The sequence below is a fragment of the Canis lupus genome, chromosome 38 (genome assembly GCF_003254725.2).
Source record: "Canis lupus dingo isolate Sandy chromosome 38, ASM325472v2, whole genome shotgun sequence".
Classification (NCBI taxonomy): domain Eukaryota; kingdom Metazoa; phylum Chordata; class Mammalia; order Carnivora; family Canidae; genus Canis; species Canis lupus.
This window is the reverse complement of record NC_064280.1, coordinates 12,714,636-12,742,319: the sequence shown is the minus strand read 5'-3', so window position 1 is coordinate 12,742,319 and position 27,684 is coordinate 12,714,636. Positions and strand designations below refer to the sequence as shown.

At 42.7% G+C, this 27,684-nt stretch overlaps 1 protein-coding gene and 1 long non-coding RNA gene across 30 annotated transcripts in view; both read left to right on the top strand.

Moving 5' to 3' along the window:
* Positions 1–27,684, top strand: part of ESRRG (estrogen related receptor gamma) — a 618,648-nt gene that overhangs the window by 190,322 nt on the left and 400,642 nt on the right. The gene's annotated exons all lie outside the window — the stretch shown is intronic.
* On the top strand, positions 1,111–6,583 carry LOC125754557 (uncharacterized). Its single transcript, XR_007409160.1, has 3 exons — positions 1,111–3,012; positions 3,601–3,780; positions 4,785–6,583. It is a non-coding gene; the product is annotated as an uncharacterized LOC125754557 (long non-coding RNA).

The following is a 27,684-nucleotide window of genomic DNA, read 5'->3' as shown; positions in this document are numbered from 1 at the left end:
TCAGGTAAGTAAATATTTAGTATCCTCTTAAATGGACATATTATATTTACCTATTCCCTTACTGATGGACATTTAACCCTTTTTTTCTTGTGTTCTTATTTCTGTGTTCTTATTTATGTAGGAGAGATATCTGGAGTGGGATTGCTGAGCCAAAGTAATTTTACAATAAACCTTCAGTGGATTGTTTAAAAATTATGTAAAATAGCGCTTTTACCAACCTTGTATGAACACTCATTTCCTAGTTAGCCATGGTTGTATCAGCCTCACATTATTATTGGGAAGTGTCTATTACGGTTATTATAATTTGCATTTTAAAAAGTATTAAGGAAGGGGATCCCTGGGTGGCTCAGTGGTTTAGTGCCTGCCTTTGGCCCAGGGCGTGATCCTGGAGTCCTGGGATCGAGTCCCACATCGGGCTCCCGGCATGGAGCCTGCTTCTCCCTCCTCCTGTGTCTCTGCCTCTCTCTCTCTCTCTCTCTCTCTCTATGTCTATCATGAATAAATAAATAAATAAATAAATAAATAAATAATTTAAAAATATTAAGGAAGCTGAGCATCTTAATTTTTCTTGGTCATTTGTATCTTTTTTAAGTGAATTTGCCTTTTCTTATTCTCTTGCCAGTTTTTTCTGTTGAAGTACCCATCATTTTCCTTACCCTTTTTTTTTTATTTTCCTTACTTGTTGAAACTTCTTGCACACTAAGAACATTAACCCCCTTTCTCCTCATTGTTGCAAAAATCTTTCTCATTTTATTTTTTACCTTTTCATTTTGCCTTTGATTATCGTCACAGAGAAGCGTTTGGATATTTTGTTTTATTTTGTTTTATTTTTTGCGGCTTCACATTTTTCTGTCTGGTTTAGATTGATCCTTCTCCCTCAAAAGAAAGAAAAACAATACTAATTTTATTCTAAAACTTTTATATATTTATATATATATGTATATATATATACATATATATATATATAAAGATTTTGCTTGTTTATTCATGAGAGACACAAAGAGGCAGAGACATAGGCAGATGGGAAAAACAGGTTTCCTATGGAGAGCCCAATGCAGGACTTGATCCCAGAACACTGGAGTCATGACCTGAACCAAGGGCAGATGCTCAACCACTGAGCCACCCAGGTGCCTATTCTAAATCTTTTATATATTTTTTCAGCATAATATTTGATTCCCATAGCCCATAGGCTAGTTGTGAAGATAACTGCAGTGAGTATTTCCATTTCATCTGGTTAGAGCTCTGACGACAGGGCACCTGCAGAGCCATGAGAACCCCAAGGAGGGCACTTGGGTCAGTTGGGTGGAGGGGAAAGTGGGGTGCAGCTGGGCTTCCTGGCGAGTTGATATATGAGCTTAACCTTTAAATCTGAGATAGGTAGGGTTTCCAGCTGAAGGAAATGGCTAGTTAAGGAGACCTGGAAACTTTGGGATGTCAGTATGTTTTAAACGACAGGGAAAGAAGGGCCATGTGGTTTCATGGGGTGGGTCAAGGGATAGCATTTTTAATATCAAGGGAGAGGTATTTTTTTCTGAATTTTTCAAAATTTCCACAAAGAGTAGGTATTCCTTTGTGGGTAGAAAAAGTTAATTTTACACTGAAGAAAAAAATGAACCTCTGAGCATGGAATTGAAGAAGCTAAATCATAAGGCTTAGTAAGGGTAAGAAACACCTCGACCTGCAAGATTAGGGATGGGACACAGGACAGGGATCAGTGTTGGAGGATTGGAAGGAATGTGCATGTCATCTTTAATATCCATGTGCCTTCCTCCAGTCACTCTGGGGCCAGATGGTGACAGGTGCCTCCTAACTGAACCTGCCCTTCAGCCTTTCAACTTTCAAGCCTTACTGGGGGCCACTCAAGAATAATACCCCATTATCTATAACGAGGTCTTTCTGACTACCTTGGCAGTGAAATCTCTACAGCATTATCTCATCACACACTTCTAGTTTTCACTCACCATCATGTTCTTCTGCTCTTCGCTTTAAAATGCACAACTGGTATGGGACCTCATGTGTTTAAACTTATGTGCATGACGGACCCCTCCACAAATCTTTGTCAGACCGACTCGAATCCACTTATCCTTCAAGACAAGCTTATGCACCATCTCTTTTCTGCAGCCTTCCCTGACTTCTTCAGCTGGAAGAAACCTAGGTGTTGAAATGTTCCCTTTGGTACCACTTACGATTTGTCCTAAGGCAACAAAATGTAATAGTGATATTTTAGAGTGATAGAGAGTGATACATGGTATAGTGACACATATAGTGATGTATAATATATATTCTAGTTACGTATTCATCCTAAAACAGCAAAGTATATAGTGATCATGTTCCTGACTAGGTTGAAATTTCTAGAAGGGCAAGAACCATGTTCTACTTCTTGCTTCTTGGCCATATTCCACTTTAATACAGAGAATTCTCATCTTCCCTAAAAAAAAAAAAAAAAAAAAAAAGGTTGGAAGGCTAAGCTCATTTGTGGAAACAGACTCACGGACAGCCAAGGCAAGAGAAGGTGAGGGATGAGAGTACTCATAAAATAAGCAGTTAGAATACAGAGTCATTCCCTTAAGAGCTTGAAGAGAGCATAAATCTAAACAAACCCCAGAAGGAAGTGAGCCTGAGAAAGCACTGAGCATGAATAAGTGGATCACCTGGTACTCACGGTGGAGGGCCCAGATGCAGTTAGACAGGATGAATTGGAAATGGGCCACATTCACATGTTCCTTAGCGTTTGGTGGCCAAAGAACAATATGGATGCAGAAGAGACCTGAGAATATCTGAAGCAGAAATAAAGTAAGAAGAAAGATGGCAAGAGAAGAAGAAGGATATTTGTGAAGAGGGAGAGTGAGTCAGAGAAAGGTTCTTCAGAGGGGATGTGAGTCAGAGAGGAAGATTACATAATCGACTTGGCAGGATGTCTGCAAAGTGAGGACAGTGGTGAGGACGTCAATCCTGGATCTAGACAGGAGAGAGATCCAGAGAAGCCATGAGGGGCCTAATAATTGGGATGAGGTAAGAGTGACATGGTGTGGGTGGGGGTGAGGTGTTTTGGGGTGAGGGGAATCAGGCACAGTTTCTGTGAAGAAACCGTGGGAGGATGGAGGCCTAACAGGCGAGACAGTTGTGTTTGGCAAGGGATCACACTTAGCATCTTTGCAGTTGAATGGCATTGTACACCGGGAAGGGACTGGGGAGGTCTGGTTCAATACTCTCATTTGGCATTTAGGGAAAGAGTATGAAGTGTTTAATGTCACCCCTGGGCAGGCCTCATCACATGCTTCTCTGCTCTCCCACTACCCCAGTCAAGCGAAACTGCTTTACTTCCCCACACCTGGCGTTCTTTCTCATTCATACCTGCACTTCTCAGTCTGGAATGTTCTTTTCTATAAAATCTTTGTTATTTGCCTCACTCCTATTCACATTATGGGTCTCTGCTGAAAAACATTTATTTAAAGCATCCTCTCCTTAGGAAGGACAAATCCCGAGCATTTGTCTCCTATTTCTAAACGTATAGGGGACAGACATATAGTTGCTTCTTGACTGTTGCTTTTCTAGATTGGAAATTCTTTTTTGTTGTTTTAATTTATTTTTTACTTTTAGTGTTTTTTTGAAGAGAGAGTGTGTGAACAAATGAATGAGGAGGGATTGAGGGAGAGAGAGAGAATCTTAAGCAAGCTCCACACCCAGCATGGAGCCCGAGATGAGCTGAGTCTCACAACCCTGAGATCATGACCTGAGCTGAAACCATGAGTTGGATGCTTAACCAACTGAGCCATCAAGGTACCCCCTGGAAATTCTATTTGGCCCCATCTTTGAGCACTATACTGGTCCTAGTGGTTGCCAAGGAAATAACTCTTGTTGGAAGGAAGGAAGGAAGGAAGGAAGGAAGGAAGGAAGGAAGGAAGGAAGGAAGGAAGGAAAGAAAGGATGGAAGGGAGCAAGGGAGGTACATTTTAAAGTTTTACCCCCAATTGTTGACAGAGCCTGCCATGCTTTTTCTAAAACTAAGCACAATCAGGCTTGATGTAGGTGTGGCTTGAGCATTTATATACAGATTGGGGTGGTTGGGCTTTTATTTCCCTAGTATTTTAACCATTGCTAAGTGTATGTTTCAGTGGCATTAAGTGCATACATGTTGTTTTGTAGCCACCCATCCTCACCACCACCCATCTCTAGAACCTTTTTGTTATCTCAGACAGAAACTGCACCCATTAAATAGTGATTCCTCTCCTCTGTCCCTCCAGCCACTAGCATCCACCATGCTACTTTCTGACTGTGAAGTTTGATTATTGAAGGTACCTCATAAATGGAGTAATACACTTTGTCCTTTTGAGTCTGGGTTATTCATTCAGCATAATGTGTTCAAAGTCCATGTTGTAGCATATATCAGAATGTTACCTCTTGCTAAAGCGAATAATAGTCCATTGGATATATATTTCACATCTTGTTTTCCCATTCATGAATCTATGGATATGGGGTGGAGGGACTGTTTTTACAGGAGGCCAGTATTTTAAGTCCTAGATATAAAATCTGTCGTGTAATCAAGTACCTGGTGCTGGTCGGTGGTGCCAAGGCTGGTAGATTCAAACAGCAAAGAAAGAGTAGATTGAGGAATCATCCATGTGCATGGCAAAGTCAACAAAAATGTCCAAGCACATGGAGGCTAGATAGGAGGGAGAAGAAATGCTTCAACTGGGCGCCAGCAGCCCTGCGGTGAAGACGGTAATGAAGATGCATGCCATGAATTCACATGGTAGTAATTTTTTTTTTTTTTTTTTTTTTAGTAAATGGCAGTAAATCTTGGTAGTAAATCTTGAGAAGTGGTTGGACTTTGAGTCCAACCCTCAAATAAGACATCATCTTGGAGACAGAGGGGAGAGCTGGATGGAAGATGAAGGGGAGTTTGGCTCTACAAGGCACTTGGGGAAGATGCGATGGCAAAGGAAGAACCAGTGAAGTCTCCATTCAAAGCCACTCTACCATTTTCACAGAGGAAGAGCCCTCAGTGCTATGAGATCAATGAATAATCTATCCTAGAGTCCATTGCAATCCAAAGAACTGGACTAGCTTGGGCTCTTTTCTTCTCCTTGACTTTTCAGTAGTTAGGAAATAATTATTCATACTCGTTCCATCAAAATCCCTTACTTGCCTGAGTTCTTCCTCAGTGAAAGATTGGAACTGGATTAAACTCTTTTCCCTCAACGACTTCTCAGTTACAGTTTCCCTAAGCCTTGAATGACCTTTGAGTTGTCTGCCCCGTGTTCTCCCGGGTTAAAGAATAGTCAGATTTTTGTCTCATCCTGTTCGAAGCTGGTGTTCTTAACGGTCCGGGAACTCCATTCGGTCGTGCCATTGTCAGTGTGGCACTGGTCCTGCCCTGGTGAGGACGAGTGCCAGCATTTCTGCAAGCAGCTTGATGAGGGGGGCTCGTTAGGGGCCAAACTCATCAAGCTCAACCTCTCAGCCTAGAGGCAGAGCAAGTCACTTTCCAAGAGACTGCTGGTCCTGCGATTGTGTTGCCTTTTGGAGGTGGTTTTACTTTTTTTTAAATTTTTTTTTATTTCTCCTTCTGAAGTCCAGCTCGTTGGCCCATTTCAAGTTGCTTCTGATCTTTAACTGCTGCTCCTCAGCCCCTTGAATCCATCCTTGGGGAGGCTTTCATTGGTCACTTTGCAGAGTCCCCTCAGGCCAAGAAAGCCTCCCTCACTTTGTTTCTACTTAACCCTTGCCCTTCCTGGTGGTGAGGGGCCATCTCTGGGCCGCCTCCCTTGTAGTCTGTTATTATTTGCAGGTGATTAGCAGGTGGCTTCTAAGCAGAAAGGAACATTGCCCCAGGCTCCGCTCTCCCATAGGCTCTTGCCATTTTGCTACAAAAGAGAAAAATCGAGCCTTTGAACAGTGTATATATACTATTCATGTCCTCAGGAAGAGAGGAATGTCTATAAAATTTCAGGGACAGTATTAGATTTTACTCAGTTATCAGAGGGCTGAACTATTGGGTTATGGTGCGGATTGCTTTTGGAATTAAAAAGAAGCAGTTGCCCTAGCTAGGCGTCGGGTCTTTTAGTAAGAGCTTATTTGAGAATTTCTCTCTAGACACTAATCCCCCAACAAGTTGTATTCCAGTGAGACAGAGTGTCCATGAGATCTAGTAATTGGGGCTGTGTTGAGCTATTCTTCTTGCTGGGGGAGCCAGCCTGGTGACAGCACGCCGTGTTCAGCATTCCACCTGCACGCCGGCTACTCATTTGACCACATGAAAGCTCCCTTCCCTACCTCAGTCCTCCAGGCTTTTTTGTCACCGACTCTGCTACCTTCGGATCCCCCAGGGGAAATATTATATGCTTCTTTCAACATCTTGAGCTACTGTCCATGGCATTAAGTGAAACATATATATATATATATATATATATATATATATATATATATATATTTTTTTTTTTTTTTCCCCTGAACCATTGCTGCAAATGCTGTGTCCTGCTAGGCTCTTCCCTCCCAAAAGGAGCCAGTTCATTCACCTGAGTTTTAAATTGCCAGTTTGTCTCCTATTGCTTTTTAGTTGAAAAATAAAATTAAAAGCCCATCAGAACTTCTTGTCCTCCTCTCCTGTGCAGAATAAACATGACCAAAGCACTCGATTTTTGGATTCGGGGTGTGCGGGAACCACATGAACATACACCGATTCAGTGCTGTTCCGTGGATGTTCTCAGTTTTGCTGGGCGGAGGCTGGTTGCGTCAAAGTCGCTGGTCGTGTAGCAGAGTAGGCCAGAAAGCAATTCCTCGGGTTCTCGGACTCTGGATTTAATTCTTTACGCATATACGAAGGTACAGTGTGTCCCTCAGAGCACCTGGCCTGATCCATCTGTTTCGGTGTGTCCCAGATGTGCCCAGACCTGCTGGGCAGGAGCCTGGCACTCTGTATTTTCACAAGCGCCCCAGGTGCCCCTTTGGGTCCAACAACGCTGGGAAACACTGATCCATTCATTCCCGGGTTTTGCTTGCCAAGCTGTACCGGATCTTGGGGTTGTCCGAGAGGGCGTGGAGTTGTTTATGTGGCCTTTTTCTCTTGCTTGGCCCAGAATCTTTTGTCCCAAGGAGATCATGAACATTGAACAGCAGGCCCATTTTAAACAAACCAGGAAAAGAGGGAGCCTGCTTTAAACAAAACAAAACAAAACACAACAACCACATACACACACACACAGAAACACACAAAAAACCCATAACCAAAAAACACAAACCGAGGGGTGTGTTCTCTTTTATTTGAGAATAACCTTAGGAGGTATAAAGTTGAAATAGTCCTCAGGGCTACTGCTGCTGTCTTGCTGGTCTCAACATGTTTTATATGACAACAGTAATAAAGGCTGTTTCGCCATCCTGTTTAAATCACAAAACCAAGTGGATTCTTTGTTTCCCTGCATGAGAACTGCATGTGGTTCCTATTCCCTGATAAGGTGGCTCAGAAGAGTGACCTGTTGCGATGACCTGGAAATCTTCTCGAGTATAATCCTCTAGATAGTGGTAGATGATAGAGAAGAAAATCAGGAAGCTTTGACATGTGCTGGGGAGCTGCTGGATGTAAATACACATAAGGAAGACGGTGCACTTTTATTATCTATTGAATAAGGCAGGCTGGGGACTGAGGGACGATGGAACATAGTATCTTGGGTACATAATTGAGTTTCACATTTTCTCACCTTACCTGGTGCTGCTCTGCTGTTTGCCCCAGTCACATCTCTGCCCTGCCATCAGCACACCCAGGCTGGGGCCACAAACTGTAGCGACAACAAAAAAAGCCACGACATTAGCCTTTCGTGTATTTGCCGCACTCTTTGGATTGCCATGGCAACAATAGTTTTAATTATGGAGAGGCACAACGATAACTTGTATATCAGATGTGGCTCACTTTTCCCTGTGGACAAAACTCTGATTTGAGAGCGGCTTTGTATGTGGATTTTCCTTCTAGGCTGGATTTTATTATCTGCTCTAACAGACAGCTCTTTCGCTCCATGGAATGAACCAGAGAAAGCTGAAGGACTACTGGCTGAAGGGGCTGCTGGACAGAGGCCCTGGTGGAGACGACTGGACCCTTTTGTCTCAGAGGCAGCCCGGTGCGCTCATCCCCTAGGGATTTCAGAACCAAGCAAGCCATTGCTCTCAAGGGCTGCTCTTGGCTTCCCCTGTTGACCAGTGGAAAACCATGCGTTGGGACAGAGACTTGCACGAAGTACCATCTGGTAGTCATCCTTGACAACCTTCAGGATTATGCTGGGGGTGGGGGGCTGCTCACAGGTAGTTCCATTGCAGTAGCAGGCATGGGAATGCAGAAATCACAGCAGCTCTCCAATCAGAGCTGTGGGGGGAAAAGGCAGGAGAGAGCACATCTTCCTATGCATGTGCCCCCTCCTACCCCCAACCCCTCTTTGTTTCTGGATCTGCTTGCCCATCCTTTGAATTTCTTCACAGGCTTGAAGAGATACCACACCACATCTAAATATTTCTGGGCTTCCTCATTCTGAAAGCTCTTGCAAAGCTAAATAATCTTCCCCTTAGGTAAACATAAATCATTGTCTACCTTCTTTGCTCCTTGAGTAGACCTTTTGATACATTCATTAATTATGGCTGCTGCCTGGTGGCACAGCGATGGCTGAGTCACTGCTGTGAGCATCTTTCCTGGAACGCCCCCATTTGTGACACCGAGCCCTAAAATCCCATTTGGTGTTAAAGAGGCCATTCTTTGCGATGGACAGCTGGTTGGGAGCGAGTAGCAGCAACATGCCTGCAAAAGGCAGCAGTGTGGTCTCAGGAGTGAGGGTAGGAGAGGGAGGACACAGGGGACATTGATGGAATGATGTTGTCCTTACACAGGGTGCAGCTGTTTCGAATCTCTGGCAACCCCGGAATAAGACCTTGATCCTCTGCTCTGTAGATCTGCAGCCTCCATCAATAGGGCCAGTTCATCACAATCCCGGCTTTGGAAGGCCAGAATGCCCATGCAGAACTGTTTAGAAATAGGCACCATGGTTCTGCTTTCTGATCCTTTCCCACATTATTAAAAAAAAAAAAAAAAAAAGAAAAGAAAAGAAGGTCCTGATTTTTGGTAAATCTTGCTTAACTAATGACACAGTCTCTGTTTGTTTTGCTTCCACATTCGGGAAGCTTTGCGGCTATGATTTTGATTTTGGAGTTTAGGCATGTTAATTAAGCCTTTGTTTGAAAGCAGAGGGGTTCTGTTTCTTGTTTGTTAGTTTAATAAGATTTTGTGTTAAGAATGGCACTGAGAATCTGTCAGAATTAGCTTGGCTGCATATGTGTAGCTCAGTGCTTTGAGACTCTTGAAATGTCTGTTTTTAGGACATCAGCAGGGGGCTAATGAAAAGGCTTTGTTGATTTTAACGAATTGCAAGCCACTGTAGCCAAAATAAATATAATCTGCTTTTTGGATTAGTTGTCACAGATGATTTTACCTACTAACAGTGATTAAGGAACCCGAGTGGACCAGAAACATAGCAGCTCTCCAGTGACTCCTGCTAAAATAGCAATAAACAGAAGTAAATAAAGACTTAGGGCATTAGTTATCTTTAATAAACAGTGACACCAAATATACTGTGTGCAGGCGTGAAGAGGTGGGAGTGGGGGTGTCGGGGAGACTGGGGTGTCAAATACGTGCAAGGCACCCGATCGCTTAAAAAAAACCCAGAGCGCTCGCTGGTGACGTTCGTCTGGTGTAGTTGTACCTCATTAGGAAGTGGTGAGAAAGCCAGAGCCATCTCCTGCTTTCCCAGCCCCCCTCCAACACCAATTCCAGTCATTGTCATTCTGCTCTCTCCTTCCCGTGGACTCTGGGACCAACGTGGAAATCCTGCAACTATAGGATTAGAGTATGAAAATCAAGGACATGCTAATTATTTGTGTAATTATTAACCTCCTTGCTGCAGTGATGCTACCCAGCCATGAGCGGGAGGCCAGCACTGTATCCTTCCCTGTATTTTTCTACCCGGATGAGAATGACTTACCCTGGCTGGCAAATGTGGTGCTCAGATTTCCCCGGGACAGTCTCATGGTGTTTTCCCTCATTGCTGCTTGACCCAGAGAAGAGGTTGTGGCTGAAAGCGTCTCAGGTGCAGTGTCTGAGGACCCGCCGATAGATGCCTTTGGTAGGCCAACATCATAGTGGGTTTGGTGTGGGTTGGTTTTTTTTTCTTCTGATTTTTAATCTCATCGAATATTTTATTTTATTTTATTTTATTTTATTTATTTATATTTATTTTATTTATTTTATTTTATTATTTTATTTATTTATTTATTTATTTATTTTATTTTATTTATTTTATTTATTTCATTTATTTATTTATTTTATTTTATTATTTTATTTATTTTTATTTTATTATTTTATGTTTTATTATTTTATTTTATATATTTTTAAGATTTTATTTATTTATTCATGAGAGACAGAGAGAGAGGCAGAGACACAGACAGAGGGAGAAGCAGGCTCCCTGCAGGGAGCCCGACATGGGACTCGATCCCAGGCCTCCAGGATCACACCCCAGGCCGAAGGCAGGTGCTCAACCACTGAGCCACCCAGGGATCCCCTCATCGAATATTTTAAACCATGCTGTGGACATGCTCACCTTAGATGGCAAAGCAGGTGACAAACAGAGCTTTCCCTAACTTCTTTCTCCCCTGGAGGGTGGATACTGTTGTATTTGTTTACAGATGCAGAAACTGGTGTGCCCGAGGCCTGCAGATGAGTCCTGGCAAAGCCCAACAATAGAACAGTGGCCTTCTCGTACCCTTGGGAAACCCACGTGTTAGTTGTACCACTGACTGGCCAAAAGCAGCGCATAGGCCCACTCAGGGGTTTCAAAGATGATAATCTCACCCTTGGCTGTCCACCCTCAAGAACGAATTGCTACCGTTTCTTAACTTTTTTTTTTTTTTTTAATAATCTAGACATTTGCTAGTATTTTTTTTTTAAGTATTCCTTTTTTTTAAAGATTTATTTATTTATTTATTCATGATAGACATAGAGAGAGAGAGAGAGGCAGAGACACAGGAGGAGGGAGAAACAGGTTCCACGGTGGGAGTCCGAGACGGGACTCGATCCTGGGACTCCAGGATCGTGCCCTGGGCCAAAGGCAGGCATCAAACTGCTGAACGACCCAGGGATCCCTGTTTCTTAAGTTCTTAGCGTGTGCCAGGCACTGTGCTGAGTGCTTTGCCCATAACGTGCTTTCTGATGCCTTACAGCAACAAATCTTTTCGTTCTGTAAATATTTCTTGAGCCATCCCCTGTACCCGGCTCTGCTGCAGAGATACACAGCAGGGATTAAAATCGATCCGAATTCCTGCCCTCTGGAAGTCTTTGTTCCACTGCGAGGAGTTAAGACAACATGATACGTTTTAAAATAGTTATTATGGGGGCGCCTGGGTGGCTCAGCTGTTGAGCTTCTGCCTTTGGCTCAGGTCTTGATCTCAGAGTCCTGGAATCGAGTCCCACATCGGGCTCCCTGCATGGAGCCGGCTTCTCCCTCCGCCTGTGTCTCTGCCTCTCTCTGTGTGTCTTTCATGAATAGATAAATAAAATCTTTAAAAATAAATAAATAAAATAGTTATTATGGTAGAAGGTGGTAAGTGCCGTGGAGGGAACGCAGAGGTAGGGAGGTGCTGCGGTTCTAGAAGAGGCGGGTAGGAAAGATTAGCAGGTGGCATTTGAGCAAAGACTTGATGGGGGTTAGGTTGCAGCCATGCAGGTGCCTGAGGGGTGGATGCACCTGCCTGAGGGGTGCATGCGAGGGGAAGCAGTGCAGCGACCCTGGGAAAGGAGCCACCCTGGAGTGTTCTAGGGAAGAAACAGAAGAATGGGAGAGGTCAGTGTGGCGAAGAGGCCAGATGTGAAGGAGTTCACAGCCCCTTGTAAGGACTTGGCCTTTTACCACGAAGAAGATGGGAAGCCCCTGGGAGTTTTCAGCAGAGGAGGGACATGCCCTCTTACATTTTCAGACCCTAAGAGGCAGGTTGCATTTCCTCATTTTACCGATGGAATGCAGGGAGCGCAGAGTAAGTGCAGTGGAGCACTTGGAAAAGTGTGACCAAGTGTGTGTGTGACCAGTGTGACCAGTGTGACCTTGGAAAAGTGTGACCAGTGTGACCAAGGCCCAGAGCCCCCAGCACCCCAGCTGCGCTCCGCCTCCTGCCGAAACACTGGGCTGGTGTCTACGTGATGTTTTTCTTTCCACCAAATGGGAAAGATCTTGTAAATGTTATTTTTAGATGATCTCTTTTGAATATCTGGAGTCAGAGACTTTTGTAACCAGACCTTTCGGGATAAACATTAGCCTCATTAAATTCATTTTCCAAACAAGAGAGCAGAATATATATATATAGTAAAATCCGTAAATTGGGTAAAACTGCCATAGGTCACACAAGCAGGAAAGTGTCAGATCTGGAATTTTTTTTTATAATGATTTTATGTATTTATTCACGAGAGACAGAGAGAGAGGCAGAGACACAGGCAGAGGGAGAAGCAGGCTCTCCCTGCGGGGACATCAATGTGAGACTCGATCCCAGGACCTCGCGATCACGACCTGAGCCCAAGGTTGATGTTCAACCACTGAGCCACCCGGGTGTCCCACAGATTTGGGACTTTAATCTAGTTCTGCTGCCTGACTCCGAATCTAATGCCCTGCTTAGGCCATCATGCTGCCTCTACTACAAGCTTATAACATTAGACAAGGAATGAGGTTTCTGTTCTACTTGCACTGAGCCGATGCCTGTAATAGTGACCTTAATATGTGGTTCCTTCTTTTCACCAGTTCTTCCATGCTCCAGGACAGATCTTGGGGTAGATGTCTGATGACCAGATAAGCAGGTATTGAAACCCTGTAGCGAGGGAAGGCAGCCATGGTATTGCATATAGTAGTCAATTGAGGACAGTCCCCAGATTTCCTTTGCTCTAAGTCAGAAATTTCTTTTCCAAATTCTATAAACCACCACTAAGTGATAATAGACCATACTGAATATCTGTAAAGGTCTATTCTTCGTGGCATCATTAAAGATTCTCAACTAATCCCTTGGTGAAAGGCTATGCCTGGTTACATATTCAGTCTTGCCTCCTTATATATGGACAAATGAACACAAAACCCCGACTTTTCTGTTTTCTGGGTCTTCTGTGCAACTTTGATGGGTGTTCGTTATCTTGACCAAATCTTTCGTAAGATTTAAATAATCTTGTGTTCTTCTGTGAGGAGCCATGCCTTGCTATGCCAAGACCAAATTCCGGGTCTGGCTTTTTTGTTTTTTTTTTAATTTTTAAAAAAGATTTTATTTATTTATTCCACGGAGGGAGGGAGAGGAGAGGAGAGGAGAGAGAGAGAGAGAGAGAGAGAGAGAGAGAGAGGGACAGCACGCACAAGCAGTGGGGGAGTAGCAGAGGGAGAGGGAGAAGCAGGCTTCCTACAGAGCAGGGAGCCGGATGTGGGGCTTGATCCCAGGACCCCAGGATCGTGACCTGAGTGGAAGGCAGACACTCAACCAACTGAGCACCCAGGCGCCCCTGGGTCTGGCTTTTGGAGGAGACCTTATTATATCTAAAATCTTCAGCATTTTGAGGAACTAAACAGTAGTTTTGTAGCATGAGCACAGCATTGCTAGTTTCCTTTTCTAAATAACCTTGGATTTCGACCTTGTCCGTTTTACCAAGGAAGCACTGCTGTGTGAATGAATGATATACAATTTCATTTTGCTTCTTGCAGAAGTCTTCCCCGAGTATATTTCTGGAGTCATCACACAGTGTCGTTCTACCTTCTTCTAGGGTTTACCTGCCATCTACCACCGTTTCCCTGAATAACCTAAGAGGATGTCTGCGATACTCAGCCCTAGACTTATTAGAATAAAATGTAATACAGGTGCTCTGTTCATTTTCCATGGAAGTCTTAGGTGCCTGGCATTTTGAAATAAGAGGAAGTAATTATCTTGTTATACTACTATCCACTGACAGGTGGGATGGACCTGTGCAAAAGCTTGATTCTGCTTAAAATTCAAATTAACACCCGGTCAGCTCTGCGGTAGGATAGAAATGTGATATTCCTCCCACATGCAGGACTAATTTGGGTGTGCAGTAGTAGGAGTTGCTTTTGTCTGATTTCCAGAGAAGAGGCCTAGCTACGGTGATAGCCTGTTTGTTTTTCCCTTATGTTCTTTAAGACAAGAGAGAAAAGAGCGTATTCTGTTTTAATAAGTTATTAAGGAAGCAGACTTTGTTTCCTAGAAAATATAGTTCACCTAGCACAGGATTGATCCTGGTTGGTGTTCCCATTTCAGAGCTGGTTTTCTGTTTGAGCTCAGGGCTCTCGCTGTGTGATTGGCCTCCTCACCAAAGCCTTGGAAATAGGCTGTGTCTCAGTTCAAACCCATAAGTGCGGTTCCTGGAGTGATTAACGATAAATTGAACGTAGAAGTATTGGTGCCGTGTAGATGGCGTTTTCCTTACAAAGGGACAGGCAACTGTCCTTTGCTCAGCAGGTGACTTGGAATTAGCAAACCCTTGGCTCTGGCGGATAGAGCAGGAACCCAAGGAAATAGGCGTACAAGGCCTTCTTCATCTTTTTTTTTTTAAATTTTTATTTATTTATGATAGTCACAGAGAGAGAGAGAGAGAGAGAGAGAGAGAGGCAGAGACATAGGCAGAGGGAGAAGCAGGCTCCATGCACCGGGAACCCGATGTGGGATTCGATCCTGGGTCTCCAGGATCGCGCCCTGGGTCAATCGCTGTGCCACCCAGGGATCCCGCCTTCTTCTTCTTCAAAGTTATGGCAAGCTAATTGTCCATAGTTTCTTGAGTGGTTTGCTGTAAATAGTTTTACTCTGAAATGGATAATTAGGGAAGAAAGTGGATTTATATCAGTTTATATGTGAAACTGAGATAAAAATATGTAACAGCTAATACCAGATATTTAATTATTATCACTAGTATTGCCTGTAGTTTATGAAATGTTATATTACTCACTTGATGTTCATGATAAGTCTGTGATGGGGGTAGTAGAGGCTTCATTACCCTCATGTTATAGATTAATAAAGTTCAGAGTTTGATTTATCTAAGGTCACGGACCTTACCTGGTTTTCTCATTTTCTTGCTGCTTTTTTCTCAGATTCTCTTATTTGAAATATAGGCGTTTTACAATTCTCTAACATTGACTTTTACAAATTATTTTTCTTTTTACCTAATGCTCTGCCTTAGGGTATGTATTTGTTCTATTTTAATTCAAATTGCAATTAGCTTATCACGGAAATTTGAGTTAGGAAGAGGTCACTTAGATTGTTAGCATTTTTTAAATCTCATAGTGGAAAGGTCAAAGAATAATAATAAAGACAAGAAAGATGGGAGAAGAGGGTTGGAAGAAGTTTGACATCAGGAAGATGATGAGCATACAGTGTGTCCATGTAGAGAAGCATGCACAATCTAGAACAAGAGAGAAGGAAGACTGCACTTTATTTTCCCCTTTCAAATCGGTAACAAGTGGCAGTCCCATTTCTTTCTCATCAAGGTACAGAGTTGAGGTAGGATGAGATGACGGAGGTTTTCCTTCAAAGGGACAGTGGGTCACACGTTGGTGTTCTAAACTCTACGCACGCATAGGTGCCTATATTTATTAGTATGTCTAAAATGAAGGTTAAGAGAATTTTTTGAGTATTTAAAGTAAACTTTAAAAGTCTGTATCTGAAAAATAGGAATTTTCCCAGGAGTAAACAAAATTAAGACTCCCAGAAGCTGATGTTTGGAACAAAATTACAAATGCCTTTGTAAATTTTAAATTTGGCAAAACATGGTCTACCATCACTTAAAAATAACGACTTTAAAAGGGCTCATAAATAAAGACATAAAAGGCATTTTGACATTTAATACAAAAACAGCATTTTGATGAACTGAGTAAAAATGAATCATAGACATATGGATTACATATTACTTATAGTGTGCCTGAGTTTCAAAATTGAGGCAGTGGAAATCTGGCAAAATATTTTTGGGAAATTTGCTATATATACTATATTTAAAAAGAGGTGAAGATGAACTCCAGACTGCTATGATTGCTCATGACATTGAATTTGATAACTTTTCATTCGCATCTAAGAAATTCTTGTGAAATAGCTCAATCTGTTCATGTGCTGTGGAAGTGAGTTGTTGGAGACAGTGTATACCAATTTCATTTGGTCATATACTCAATCAACAAGAACTTATTACCGAGTGCTCACTGAATGCCTGGATTTGTCTTAGGCACTGTGACAGCTTCCAGGATGGTAACATGAACTGTGGACTCCAGCCTCATGGGAGCAGTAGACAGTGGTAGAAAGGAGCTCACATATTTCTGGGTAATTCAAGTGCTTTGGGATACCCCAAAAGAGACTATAGAGTATTTACTGTGTATCAGTCTCTGTGTTAGCCTTTATGTTTATTATTAGGTGTCATTGTTAGCTCTTCATAACAATGGGGATTTATTATTCCTTTCTAATGGATGGAGAAACTCATGTTTCATCAAAATGTATAGATTAAGTGATTTTTAAAGTGGTGGTGTTAGTCTGCTATGTTGATGGCTCCAAATGACCCTCACCTGTATTCTCACCCATGTGTTGTTAATACCCCGTTGAATCATTTTTATTTTTTTTAAGATTTTATTTATCCATGAGAGATACAGAGAGGGAGGCAGAGACACAGGCAGAGGGAGAAGCAGGCTCCCTGCCTGGAGCCTGATGTGGGACTCGATCCCAGGACCCCGGGATCACCCCCTGAGCCAAAGGCAGATGCTCAACCACTGAGCTACCCAAGTGTCCCAAAGCCCCCTTGAATCTTGGATGGCCCAGAGATTCACTTGAACCAATAGATCATGGCCCAAATGACACTGTTTCAGTTCCAGACCTAAGCCTCCATTGGGCTAGCAGCTTCTGCTTTTGTAGCATTGGGAGTCCTGAGTCACCTAGGAAAAAAGTCTAGTTACCTGTTGGAGAGACCCGGTGCTGAGACCATGTGGAGAGACACATGGTGTGGAAGAGGCCCTGAGACTGCTGGGAGGGTGAGAGGAAAGCACAGCTAGCTGACATCTCACCCCAGCTAGCCCCTCCCCAGCTAGCCAGCTGAGTGCAGTGGCTTGAGGGGCCACGAATAAGATCAACAGAAAAGGTGTCCATGTGTAGAAGGATGAGCAAATGCAATGGTGGTTGTTTTCTGCTGCAGAATTTTGAGCAGTCAGGTGGCAAGAGAAGACCAGAGTGGTGGCTGAGTAGGATTTGAACCCAGGTCAGTCTGACCCCAACATATGCTTTTTCTCACTGTGTTTGCTCTGCTTTGAGTCAGTGGGGATGGGGGAACAAAACAGAATTCAGTAATATTTGCACCCCTCCCCAAGTAGTCTGCATCTGACCTGAATGAATCGTGAAAAGGGAAGAGTTGGAAGACTTTTAACTTTGTGTCTTAAAGGAAAAGAGAAACCTACCAGTGCTAGGACCCTCCCCGACGGCCTTCTTGCTCTGTGTACCTTGTAGTTCATGCATCAGAAGAAACGGGAGCAGATGGCCCCAAATTCTCATGCCTGGTACTCTTCCTGGGCAAATGCCATGTAAATGTTTGTATTGACTTTATTTAGAATTATCAAACTAATAACTGATGCTAATGAATTCCTCTCTTTCACTTGGGAGTTGATAAAGTGAACGCGGATAGAAGCTTTAAAAATTACACAAGTGCAACACACACATATACACATGGGGGATGTTATGAACGGTGGCATGAAACAAATGGTGATCAAAAGATATGAAACGAGGGCAGCATGCAGCGGTCAGGGAGAGTGGAGGGTCCCTGGCTGGTGACACAGGGGAGCACTTGAAAGGATAGTTTTCTGGCAAGTCCACGTTTGAAGTGATGTCATCTTTTTTATTCTCCCAACTCAATTGCTTCTCTGAAGCTCATTCTTTCCATTCTGATGAGGAGCAAAAATGTGACATCAAAGGTTAATGCTTGAATTGAGGATGAAAGAGAGGAAAGTGGGTGGGCGCGTGTGGTGCGTACACACACACACACACACACACTGAGATATAGAAAGAATCACAAATGACTAAAAGTTCTTAAAAGTATGATATAAAGGAAAATAGCCATCTTCCTCCCCTAATACATAGTTCACAAGATCACCTGGAGTTTGGATGTGAACCGGCACGGTGCATACCAATGAGGGTGCTATCACGGGCTGCTTCCTTTGGAGGCTTGTGGTGGTAAAGTGCATGGAAATGGGCATGTAGTAGCATCAGCACTTCCAGTCCTCACAGCAAGTTCTTGATCTGCTGAAGCAGCCGTTCTTGGGTCCTGTGTTTGGCATTACCGTGCTATGACTTAGTGTTGTTTATCCAGTCCTCCTTAGGAGATGATCTTGAGTAGACTGCCCTGCGTAGTCTATGTGGGCAGTGCCATGACACTAGTGCACATTTCTCTAATCAAGAACACATTTCCAGGGTTGTGTGTGTGTGTGTATTTTTTTTTTTTTAGTTATATTGCCTTTTTGCATTGGATAGTTACATAGGTTTACTTTATACTAATGCAGTCTGCGTGTTGAAGGAACACTTTCTTCCTGTTCCCTCTCCACCTCACCTACAACTACTCAAGGAGAGTAGAACACGTCCTTGTTTTTCTCCACGTTGCTCTAACTTGTGGCAAACGGTTGGCTTCTTCATGCCAACCCAGAGATGAGAGGGTGAGATGCAGACTGGCTTCTGGGCATTCTTTCAGAAGCAGAGCAGAGGTGACCCTGATGCTTCATCCTGCCCATCTTCTTCAAGAAACCCCACCAAGTGAGGGACTAGAAGCTTCCTTGGTACCTGGGGCCCACAGGATGCCCATCGGAGCTCTGTGAGGAGTGGTGGCAGTCTCTAGTAGCCAGACTAATAGATACCTAGCAAATGGAAGGGAGTCTAAGGAGCCCCTTGATGGAAACTGGTGGAAAGTTAAGGGAGAAATGTGAATATAGACATGTTTTTATATACTACTGATGAATACTGTTCTAACTCCAGTTTCTTAGATTTATGTTTGAATCATTGAACAAAAGTCTAGGAGATAATACTTGAAAATAAATTCCTCCTGTCCTTTGAACATTTTCTCAGGACCTAGGATTTCTGGTGGGGCAAAGACAGAGGTGTGGGGTCTGCTTTCTGTTGGGGGCCGGTCTGTTGAATCCTTATATCTGCCGCCAGGCAGCAATTATAGCGCCGTGCCTGATAGGCTGCCTTAGGGCACAAGGGATAGGTGACCTCGATCGTGGTCACCAGGAATGCCGGCATTGGGTACCCCCTGGTTTAGGAGAGGAAGTATCAAGGGTTAATGTGCACACGAATAAGCCATTCACACTGCTAGTGAAGTGAGCCTTTTTGGAAATTGCACAATTGATTGCAAATGATTTCAGCTGACAATTAGATGTGTTTACATGGTCAAAGCCCTTTTTCATACTGAGACATTTTACCTGAGTGCTCCTTCTGAGAAAAGCTGAAAGTTTCAGAAAATTGCAAGGCCACTAATGGTTTGAAAAATGACCTCTTAGCAGTGTGTTTAAATTATAGTGGGGAAAGAGCGAGCATTTTTATAAGTAACATTTTATTTCATTTGTGTAATGAAGCCCATGTAATAATCAATATTAAAAATGCAATGCTATGCTGGGGCCAAGTACACATATGGATGTGCTGCTAATACTAATAAAAAAAAAACTGAGAATTTTCCTCTTCAGGAAACATTACAAATATTTGTTTATTAATCCCCCATGTCAGAGCTGAGATTAGAACTCAAGCTTTTGCCCGCCAGCTGATTCACTTATCCTCTGACGAGAGCAGAGCTCATGAAAATAGCAGTATATGGAGATAATATAAAGTTTAAAAAATGGCAGGGAGAGTTGATGTGATTTTTAAGAACTTGAAATAGATTTTTTTTTTTACTAAGACCTGCTGAAATAAACTCTTTTTGGTGCTTTCCATGTCATTTTCTGTTTGCAGATATAAAATTGTGATTTTTCTATTATTAGTATTGAAATATAATGCACTGTGTCTATATATTTTTTCTTCCTAGAAAAAATATATAGACAGAATATAACTATAGTCTTTTCAAAGTCATAAAAGGGCCAAAACCATATGAACTACTGTTTTAATTATAAGCCTCCTCAAAGTTTATAATTATCCCCAATAATACTTACAGCATAGTTTTCTTTAAAGACTGTATGTACGTATGTATGTATGTATGTAGGAATTTGAGAGAGAGAGAAGCATGGTCGGGGAAACAGCAAAGGGAGAAGGACAAGCAGACTTCGTGCTGAGCATGGAGCCTGATTTGGGGCTCGAACTTACAACCCTGAGATCATGACCTGAGCCGATATAGAGAGTCAGAAGCTTCACTGACTGAGCTACCCAGGCACCTCCATATACAGTTCTATACATTGTAAAATACCTCATGCACTAAACTGCTTGTTCACAACTGCCCTTAGAAGGAGATGGGGCAGGGGACACCTGGGTGGCTCAGCGGTTTGGTGCCTGCCTTCGGCCCAGGGCATGATGCTGGAGACCCAGGATTGAGTCCCACATCGGGCTCCCTGCATGGAGCCTGCTTCTCCCTCTGCCTATGTCTCTGCCTCTCTCTCTGTGTCTCTCATGAATAAATAAATAAAATCTTTCAAAAAAGAAGGAGATAGGGCAGATATTTTTATTCCCATGCTGGAAATAGTTAACATGCTTGAGGGATCCTTAAGGGCTGCAGAGTTTAAACTTGAAAAAGTATGGAGTCAATGTTTGTCGCATGATTCCAAAGCCACCATCTACTGATTGTGTGGAGCAATTATGCCACATTAAGAAACAAAAAACAAAAAACCCTAAATACTGAATATAATCTTTTATATACTTTCCTTTGGTTTGACTAGAAAAATGTAAATATGAAGGATGCATTGATATAGAAATACTGTACCAGAATTTTATGATTTGCAATAGTTGTATCATCAGTAATATAGAATTGAACATGTAGCAGGTGTTTATTTAATAGAATGTTGTATCTATATAATATATATAATTTACCTATGGATATAAATGCAGATAAGTTTGGGGACATATAGATGCAAAAGAAGTTGACTTGTGTACCCTTCAGGTACTTTGAAAATATAAGTACATACAAAAAGTGTAAGCAGTGAACTTGTGCCGACCTAGGTTTGCATTCTATTTCTGCCACATGCAAATGGATATAAGTACACTCATGTACTTTTTCCAAGCGCTTTTTTTTTTTTCCAATTGTACAATGGCGATTACAAGACCTACTAGAAGAGATGATTTATATTGGGCCGGATGCTGAAGCACATTGTACATGAAAAGCATTCAATAAATAGTTGTTTGCTAAGAAACAGAAACAACAGTTGTAGAGAGCTTCCATTTATGTTGAAGTGTATAGTTAGCTGACATTGAGTAGACATGCCTACAGTCTCACAATTTTCTTAGTAGATATCTTTGTAATTTATCTTTGTTCAAGACTCACTTCTTATCAGTGTGCAAAGGTGAGTTTTTAATAAAGTAACAATCCCGTTAAGGAGTGCCTCACTCCACACGTTTGGTTTGCTGCAGGTCAAATGGAGTCTCCATATAGTCAATGATGGATAAAATGCACCTCACCATAACAGGGAGAGCATTGCCTGCCCCATTTCCCGGCATCAGGAGTATAACAGTGCCCTGTCAAACTTATTCAATGGTGTCCTATTTATTAGAAATGCCAAATTTTCATCCTCTGTCCAGTCCTATGACTTGTGCTGAATTAATGTGAATTGCTTTTGTAAGGTCAAGACCTCTCTGACAATACAGTAAAAGTTTCAAGGAAGGTGGTGATGATGGATTTTTCTTTAATTCATTAGAGTGCTTGTAATAAAACTAATGAATGGAAAGGACTGAACATTTTCAATTAGCCGCATATAGTAAAATCCTGAAAATAATTAGTGGCTGAGATGGTGTGTAGTTATTTTAAAATACTGTTTCTAGTTTGTAAAGATCTTGGTTTAGTTTGCTTTGGAATCAAGCCATTTGGGAAAGAGAGAAAAACCTACAATGCGCGCACGCGCGTGTGTGTGTGTGCGCGTGCGTGTGTACGTATTTCAGAAGGGCTTTTTCATTGCCATGCAATAGTATGATAATAGATAGAGACTAATGTTTTTTAGTGCTTTGTAAGTTCACAAATTTTTCTCTTATTTATATTAACTCATTCCTTAAAACAATAGTTGGAGGTTAGTATTATTATTCTATTTATTTTAATGAGGAAATAGGCTGTATATGATTAAGATTACCTGCTTTGAATTTACATGACTAAAAAAGAATCAGGGAATTAAGCCATGTCTTGAGACTTGATATCCAGGGTTCTTTATACTGTTCCACATTCACGTTGGTTGGGGGAGGGGGGTTGGTTTTGTTTTGTGCCTTTGTTTGTTGTTGATGGTGATAGGTTGGTTTCCTTTTTGAAACAAGCCCGCAAGTGTCATCAGTAATATAGAATTGATTGTGTAGTAGGTTTGAGGTTTAATGGTATATGTGTGTCCCTCAGATCTCACTTCATCAAAGAGTTGTTCAGCTGACGCTTTGAGTGTCAGATATATTGAGTGGTTAGTTTAGGCATTGTGCTTGGTTCTAGGAAGTCAAAACTAAATTGAGTAAGGCCCTTACCCTCCAGGAGTGAATAGTGTCACTTACAGCATCCAGTCTTTCCAGCCTCATTTTGCTCGCTGGGAACTGCGTGCCAACCATGGATTGATAACTCAAACCACTGGCTGACTCTGTGCCCTGGCCTTCCCAGGCAGGGGAAAGTGGCGGAGTTCTTGCTCGAAGCTGGATTTTTGTGAATCTGGATCATGTGTTCTTGATTGAGTCTCAGTGGCTGTCATTGCTTTATAGATTGTGATATTCTTCATGTATGATTGGAGTTCCATGGTAGCCCATGAAATATTTGCTATTACCCTCACTTTAGAGGTGAAGAGCCTAAGAATGTGCCAGGTCAAGGGACTAGGTCTTATTTTTTCTATCTATACAGTGATCTGGTTGAAAGTTTCTGAAATTTTCTACCCATGTACTCCAAAAGCAGAGGTCAAGGAACATGGGCATGTGATTCGAAGTGTTTTAGTTCATATAACAGAATACTGTGGACTGGAGAACTTCAACATTTATTTATATCAATAAATTAATTGAACATTTACTTATTTATGGAGGCTGGGGAGTCCAAGATCAAAGGGCTGGTAGGTTCGGTGCACGGTGAGGGCCTACTTCCCATACCATAGCTGGCCATCCTCTCTGTGTCCTCCGATGGCCGGAAGAGACGAGGGAGCTCTCCGGGGCCTCTTTTATAAGGTCACTTATCCCATTCATGACAGCTTCACCTTCATGACTTAATCACCCCCCAAAGGCCTTACCTCCAAATACCATTACACTGGGGGTCAGGCTTTCAACATGTGAATTTTGAGGGGTCACAGCCATTTAGTCCGTGACAGCAGACATCTGGCCTGAAATGGCCAGGAGCAACCGAAACATTTTTTTAAAGTCTTTGCCTTCTCTTTAATATGCATGTGAAATTTGCATTTTGCTCCATACTATATGTTTTCATATCAAACATTGTTCCCCAAGCCCGAATCAGAATAAAATCCATGCAGCCGTCCTGTCAGAATTAGTGAGCTTACGTTGCACCCAATGGGTTCCAGTTTGTTTTTCTTTGGCTTTCTCTCTCGTTGTCCATCTAACTTGTTATCTACTATTTTATCCGAAAAAATGATTTGAGGGGATTCTCCTAAGGGCATACAGTAAAATACCAAAACATCTGCAAATGAGGGTAAAAGAAAAACCAGGCTCTCCTAGCAAGATTAAGTTGGGATGTGTGTTGGGGGAAGGCACCGATATTATGCTTCTACGAATTTGCTAGAAATAGACAATTGATCTGGCTGTAAGCTTCCTCCCGGCCCAGACACTCTGAGCCCCCGAAGGTTGGCCTCGTCTGTATAATTCACACTTAGGAGGGGCCCCGGTTATCCTAGGCCTGAAATCTGAGGGAAATTTCTCCTCTGGGTCCGCAGAAGGTGGACGCACTCCGTGATTGCCAGCCACCCTGATTAACACTTCCATGGCAAAATTCACGCAGAGTGTCGTTTGGAAGCCTTGGCATCTCTGAGGGAAGCTAGAGGGTTGGGATGCTGAAACCCAGTGTGGCTGTGGCAGGCCTCAACCCAGGTTTTCTGCCTACAGGTCCACTGTGATTTCTGCCAAGGATGGATTCCATCCTTGTTTCTTTTCCATCCAGATCGCATTCTGGATAGAGTTAAGAGAAAATGTATAATAATATTTTCAGTGTCGTGTTTTTCTCATTAGGAGAGAAAATGAATACATTGGAATTTTAATGCTGAGCCTTTTTAATAACGATCCTTATGATTTATTATTCTCCTTGGGATTTTATTCACGGTCTTAAAATCTTAATAAAAATATATGTTAAAAAACAAAAGAGTTGGCTTCTCCCGGTGGAACAGGTTTTAACATGAGAGAAACAGGGTACATTTGCACAGGAGACTCAGAAAAGGGGACTTTGATTCTTTGTACCTTCCTTCCTTAGATGGACAGGAATGAGAGCCAGTAAGAATAAGAAATATGTTACCTGGCACTGCTTGGATCAAACACATGTTCAGAACTTTTGATTTTAGGAAGTCTCAGATTATGCACTCTTTAAAAAGATGCATTTCCAGAGTTTATATATGTCTGCTTCATTCTAGTGTGTATGTGGAGTAGTGAAATGCATGTGATTTCATGTCTGTGTGATGTCACAGTACAAAGCAGTCTTCTACTGGTGGGGATTCCAGTTGGCCATCAGTACTGATAAAAAAATCAGACTGGACCATGCATACCATACTTGTTCATTTTGAAATAGGCTCACAAATTTCTGCAAAGCTCTTGCTGTTTCATTACAGCCCCTTCCTGGTCCCAGACGTCTGATCACAAATGCAGCATTTCCCTGCTAATGCTGTGCAGGTTGATAAAACAGTTGCCGAGCCGGAATCCCTAAAGAAATTATTAATTATCTGGTTAATGTGCATCAGGCTGTGGGAGTGTGAGATTAATCACCAGCAGTGGGATGAGTTGCTGAAGTGGATTTTGGTTTTTTGTCTCCTGTCACTCGGTAATGGCTTTTCCTTCCTTCACCATCAGGTGAACAGGTGCAGAGATGCTGTATTTTCATTTTCCCAGAGTCAGTAACAGCCGGTGGCCAGGCGATGCCTTTTCCACAGTCCTGCTGCATGAGCAGTTTACAACATGGAGTATTACCTACTCAGAATGTTCCAGCTCTTGGAGAGTCTCCCAACGTGACAGGTCCTACCTCAACTTTCTCAGCATTCCAAATGCATGCACGTGTACACACATCGCCCCCCTCCACCAGCCAACACACACGCACCCACGTACATCCGTGCATACCCATATAGGCGGACACATGAATGTACACAAAAAAAATTTGCAGGTACTTCTGGATGCTATGAATGAATCCATGCTTAACACTTTATCTCATTTCTTTCTTTAGAAACATGTTCCTCATCTTTAATTTTTTTTTTTTAAAGGGAGAGGGGAGGAAAAAGCTCTAGGTAGCTCCTTCTTTGAAAGGGAAAGAGAAGTTCCACACTAGTCACTTGGTAGTGGGTGGAATAGCACAGAGATCGCAAGCATTCTCTGGATTCTTCCTTTTATTTTGTCTCTTCTAGGTGCTCAGTCTCATGCCCTAGGAAGTTATCTTGGTTCAAATTAATCACGTGTGACGTAATCTCTTCATTATGATAAGCGTATTTCTAGAACATGAATCTTTGGCTTCTGGCATGTCACTGTGTCCTGGACTTTGGGATGTTGTTGGAGAAGTTTGGCTGACGTTGCAGGTGCTAGAAGGCAGAACCGGTCCATGGAGCAGGTTACAGGAGAGCTTAGCTGTTCGGCTGAGGCCATAGTTCCTGGCCCTCTAGTGCAATGACGGGGGTAAAGCATGGGGCCTGGGGGCTTCTGGGGGTTGGCTGAGTGCTCTCTGTCTTCACCTTGAGTGGAGGCTGAGTCTCTTCAGGAGAGTCTGCCATTCATGGTGATGCAAAGGATATAAAACTGTCAGTAGCACCATCAATTTATTTTAGTGTATTCATCATATTTACCTAGAGTTTGAAAACTTTTCTCTTTCAGTTCAGAGAAATAAAATGGAAAGGGGGGGCAGGTATAATGGGAAAGTGGGGAGAGGGAGCCAGTTGTAGCTAGTCAGAAGTCTGGAAATACACAATTTATGAAAGCATGATATTTTATTTTTCTCTAATCCACTATTGGGCTTCTCAAGTTGTTTCTAAGTTGAGGTCTTTCAGAATCTTCTTTAAGAAATATATGATTCGTGGGGCTTCTGGGTGGTTCAGTGATTGAGCATCTGCCTTTGGTTCAGGTCGTGATCCTGGGGTCTCGGGATTGAGTCCCACGTTGGGCTCCCTGCATGGAGCCTGCTTCTCCCTCTGCCTGTGTCTCTGCCTCTTTCTCTGTGTGTCTCTCATGAATAAATAAATAAAATATTAAAAAGATACATGATTAGTTTTCCTTTAATAAATACATATTTATTGGGAGCTCTTGATGCTGGGGCTATGGGGGTGACAAGACAGAGTCCAAGCATTGATGGCCTTAAAGTCGAGGGTGTTCCATTATTACATAATTACACCGAGAGAAGTGTATGAAATTCCAGAGGGTGGTAAGTGTCAGGGAGAAATCAGACGGAGGTACAAGGGAGAATCACTCGATGGTCAGAGAAGGCTTGAACTTTGGGCTGGGGACTGACTAATGAGAAGGAGCCAACCCTGTAGAGATTGGAGGCTGGAATGTTCCTGGCAGGTGAAGAGCAGGTGCAAGGGTCCTGAGGTGGGTATGAGCTGGACTGGCTCAACAGAAAAAAAAGATGAACACCAGCATTCTAGAAAATGAAAGAGTGGTCTGGATGTGAGGGTCTCAGGTAAGCTATGACCTGGTGACATTCAGCTTTGGGGGCCGTGGTAAGAAGTGGACGCTTCATTCTGCACGTGAGGGCCACCCTTCAGTATCTGCTCCCATACAGTGTGTCGAAAACCCTAAAGTTCCCATGAGTACACCCCCTGCAATATCCCTTGCATCTTTCATTTGCTTGGCTACTCCTTCTTTATGCCTAGTATGAAGAAAAATTCAGCGTATATTGGATTTTCACAAGAATTCCGAAATAATTCCAGCTTGAATGAAATAAAATGCCATTTCGTGCCAGACAGCATTGAAATGGATGTCACAGGCGGTTATCTGCCCCGGGCCCTTAATCTCATTTTGGATGAGGAAATTTCCTTGAGCGGTTCAGAAGAGGGGCGAGCCTTCTGTTCTGTGTATTCTCTTTACATCTCTGCCTGGTGCTAAGATTCCAGAAACTGCCTAGAGCCCCACGATGTCTGTCTTGTCGTAAACTTCCAGGCAGCGGGCTGGGGTTGGCAGCCACATAAAATGCAGATGACCCATTTGTGTCTCTAAAATGTAAACCTGCCTAATGGTTAGGAAGCCACAGCGGGTGGTGGGCATTAAACTGTCTTCTGGACTTCTGGTTGAGCATCATCTCTCCGGTGTTTGGGTTACTCCTTCGCTGAGGGCTTCCTGAGCTCA